The sequence below is a fragment of the Bidens hawaiensis genome, unplaced genomic scaffold (genome assembly GCF_021521415.1).
Source record: "Bidens hawaiensis isolate Kalapana, Puna unplaced genomic scaffold, B.hawaiensis_p1.1 tig00028489_1, whole genome shotgun sequence".
In the NCBI taxonomy this organism is placed as follows: domain Eukaryota; kingdom Viridiplantae; phylum Streptophyta; class Magnoliopsida; order Asterales; family Asteraceae; genus Bidens; species Bidens hawaiensis.
In genome coordinates this window covers 235334-239585 of record NW_027494655.1, presented here as the reverse complement: position 1 = coordinate 239585, position 4252 = coordinate 235334, and the positions used below count along the sequence as shown (strand labels likewise).

The 4252-nt window shown below is 40.7% G+C and overlaps 1 pseudogene across 1 annotated transcript; it reads left to right on the top strand.

Annotated features, from left to right (window-relative positions):
• The first annotated feature begins 398 nt into the window (after positions 1-398).
• LOC143577201 (receptor-like protein 4) lies at positions 399-3484 on the top strand (annotated as a pseudogene). Its single transcript, XR_013143078.1, has 9 exons — positions 399-483; positions 691-1718; positions 1819-1969; positions 2050-2121; positions 2223-2291; positions 2380-2448; positions 2540-2617; positions 2985-3181; positions 3256-3484. The product of XR_013143078.1 is annotated as a receptor-like protein 4 (transcript).
• The last annotated feature ends 768 nt before the right edge of the window (positions 3485-4252 follow it).

The window sequence follows — 4252 nt, the reverse complement described above, 5'->3', positions numbered from 1 at the left end:
TATAGAGGTTTTTAAGGTTTTTTTTTTATTAATTCCGAGCTCAACGGCTCTTTTGGGCATCCACACCAGCTTTTTCTCTCTCTTCTCCCGCGACCACACTCACGCCTGCCTGGGAGCTCGCGCTCGCGCCCCGTTCGCGCCCCGATGGTGTGGGGTTAGCGCCTGGGGGCGCGAGCGGAGGGGCTCTCGCGCCCAGGTTAGCGCCCCACACCCCTCAGCCTAACACTAACCCAAGTACATTTGTTTTCATCCTCATGGTGCATGATTTAATCAAATCTAGACAACTAGAAGTCACGAGTCCACCTAACTCTTTTAATATACTGACTCCAATTCATTCCATTCCTATCATCAATCCATCAATTAATCACCACACCACACCACACCACCTGACCACCACCACCGTCTCCGCCGGCACCATGCCGCCGCTCACCACCTTCCTCCTCCTCTCATTTCTCTTCCATCCCTCAACTTCCTTCCCCTACGGTATCACCGCAGACTCGTACTAATAAACCCTAGTCTGATAATACAGTCCAATCCAATAGTAGGTCATAGTACACCTGCATATAATATAATTAATAATTAACTTTACCTATGACTTTTAACTTTCTTTATATTACTAAATTTCTGACGCCCAGACGTGATTTTTACAACAATGAATTTAATTTTAACTCTTTATATTATTATTTACAGACACGGAGTACCACATCAACTGCGGCAGCTCCACCAGCTCCACCGACGAGTTCAACACCACGTGGCTATCCGACCGGTTCTACACGTCCGGTTTACCCGGCCTCGTGTCAGAACCGCTTCGGTTCCACTCGTTCCACGAGAAAACACTTAGATACTTCCCAGTTTCATCTGGGAAAAAAAACTGCTACAATATTCCTGGCGGAAGCTCAGGCGGAATTGAGGTTCCGCCAGGAAGATATTACTTGAGGACGTTTACCGTGTACGACAATTACAACGGTAAACGTCACTCGCCGAGCTTCGACCTGTCGGTCGAAGGCACGGTCGTGTTCTCATGGCGCTCGCCATGGGAACACGACGGTGTGTATACCGATATTATATTTGACACGTCGGACGGTCAGGCAGACGTCTGTTTCTATAGTATCGCCACGGATTCTCCCGTGATAAGCTCGCTCGAGCTTATCCGGATTGAACCAGATTCGTACACCCGAACTGACTCGACCATTCTGGTGAATTATGGTCGAGCCAGTTGCGGGTCGAACCGGTGGGGTCCTGGGGTTGATGTTTTCGGTCGGGTGTGGGAGCCAGACCGAATATATCGGTCCAGGACCTCAGTTGGGATTAAATCTGTTACGGCGGTTAGAAATGTGACGAACTCGGGGATTAGCCCGAATTACTTTCCGTCGAAATTGTATGATTCGGCAGTTACGTTAACCGGAAAGGGGGATTTGGAGTACGAATTGCCGGTAGATGCTATTTGGTGTGGCTGCACTTTGCGGAGATTGATGTGAGTGTGAATCGAAAGGGGAAACGCGTGTTTGATGTGGTTATTAACAATGTAAACGTTACCCGAATCGATATATTCAAAGAAGTTGGGGGTTTTGCTGCTTATAGCTATCATTACATAGCTAGGAATTTGAGTAGTTCGCCGTTGACGGTTAAGCTCGTTCGTGTCGTTGGATCACCGTTGATTTGTGGGCTCGAGAATTATGCAATTGTTCCGGTTGAAATCATGACTGTGCCTGATCAAGGTATTGTAATTTGTAATTTGTAAGTTGTAACAACCTTAACAGAATCTGTTACATATGTAACTGCCTTTGACTTTGACTTGACCAAAATGTAACACGGCAGCTATTGCTATGCGCGCGTTAAAGGAGTCGTTGTGTGTGCCCGAAAGAATGGGATGGAATGGTGACCCGTGTGCGCCTACGAATTGGGATACTTGGGAAGGTGTTACTTGTCGTCCTAATAAGGATGAATCTGCGCTTGTGATCGTTCATATGTAAGTATTCGTTTAAGTTATTGCGGAAAATGTAACAATTTATGTAATTATTTGTTGTTAATTTTTATGATTGCTTGTAGAGATCTTGGAAACCAAGGTTTAAAAGGCTACATTAGTGACAAAATTGTTCTTTTGACTAATTTAGTAACCTTGTAAGTAACTAAGTATCATCTCCCTGCTTATATTGTGTCGCTTATATTGTGTCTAACATAAGCGTTGCACGCTATAACCGGTGTTTTTTTTTTAACCGTAGGAACTTAAGTTCTAACACGTTAGGAGGTACTATACCCGCAGGATTGGGGCAAAGCTCTCTTAAGAAACTGTAAGAATTATTAAGTTTTTTTTACTTAAATTTGCATTTTAATATATATGATGTGGATGTTACCGTGCTATTTTAACGAATAATGCAGGGATTTGTCGAATAATCAGATTTCCGGGTCCATACCGTATAGTTTAAGTTCTTCAAATCTACAACTTGTGTAAGCTATATACTATACCAGTTATTAACATTTATGTTTAATTAAAGTACAAGGAGATCCATGTATGATTATGTGCTTATGCGGTTCTCAGGCTCTTAAACGGTAACAAACTCGAAGGACAAGTGCCGGAAGAGCTTTACTCAATTAGTGTTCATGGTGGAGCTATTGAGTATGTCATATTTCACTTCTTTTTTATGACCATCATTTACGCATCAATACCTGATAAATAACTTGTGTTACGAGTCACAATTCTGTAAGCCCAATTTTTTTTCCCGTTTCCCTTGTTTCACCCCTACGTATATGTAGTAATAAAACATAATACATTAAATATATTAAATTAAACCCCTCGCTTTACTCTGGCCAGACTATGTTGTCAAGCCTTAACCGGGCCCACATTGACTTCAGAGTTTGGCTTAGGCATTCTAGTAATATCTTATTCATTAAGTGTGATATAATATTAATTTCTTTTATTCAATCAGTGTAAATGTGTAATGCACAAGTTTCTAACATAGTTTGATAATATAACCGTTATGCAGTCTTTCTGGTAACAAAAGGTTATGTGGCGTACCTTCTTTACCCAACTGCGCCATATTCAGTGGCTTGTCACACGGTGGTAAAATTGCAGTCGGGATATCATGTGGTATCATTGTTCTATTGGCGGTGTTGTTAATATTTATCTGCATTAGAAGACGACGTAACGATTATGACTTTGCTCATCCGCACGAGTTAGTGTGTAAGTAAAACTAGTATTCTCATGGTTTCTTTGTTCTAAATAAGATTGCTTTTGACATGTATTTTCTTTTTCAGCTCTTTCTTCCAAGAAGAACAAATATCATACGCAAAAATCGTTAATGGCTCTTGAAATGGAGAGCGAACACGCCAAGGGGTTCATACCGAGTTACAGTTCAAACTAAGTTGGCCCTTTTAGTCGAAGAAAGCGGTGCATGGACCATGGTGCAAGTCTAGCCAACAAATGAGTTTAAACAAAATGTAAATAGAATGCAAGGTATTATATTTTTCTCAATATAAGAAATTTTTGGCATATAGATATAGTGATATTTCTTTTGAATGCAACTTATGATTATGAATATAGGAGTAGCAAGCCCTCCATGTGGATTATATAACATTTTTCTTTGTGTTATATTTGAAGTTCCCTGAACCGTTATGGTCCTGTTTTCGTGGGTTGTTGGTCTGACTAGGGATTGCCATGGACGGGTTTCGGGTTTAGGTATTCCCAATTTTGAAAGCTTGTCCCATACCCGTCCCAAACCCGTCGGGTTTTAATCGGGTAATTACCCGTCGGGTTTCGGGTTTCTATTCGGGTTTTGTCAAAATATCCATAGGGTATCCCAAACCCAAAACCCATCGGGTTTCTATCAGTTTTGACAAAATATAACTAATCGATATAAATAATGATTACCATAACAATAAAATGTTTCAAATAATTGTCATAAACAAATTTCAATAAATAATATATTTAAAATATTTTGAGTATACTATATAAATATAGCAAAAGTTATGTTGGGTACATCGGGTATATAATCGGGTATGTTATCTGGTAATCGAGTATTTTGCAAATCCCAAACCTGTCCAAACCCATGAAAAATTTCAAAACTAATCCCAAACCCTAATGGGTCAGGTGCTACCTGTCCCAATTATGTCGAATTTCGAGTTTTCTCATTGGGTTCGGGTTTTATTGTCATCCTTAGGTCTGACCGATGTTTTGGAACTTGAATCTGGCCATGTAAACTGAACTGGCTTCAACATTTTTATTTTTGGAATAAGAGGTTTCATTTTCGGAATA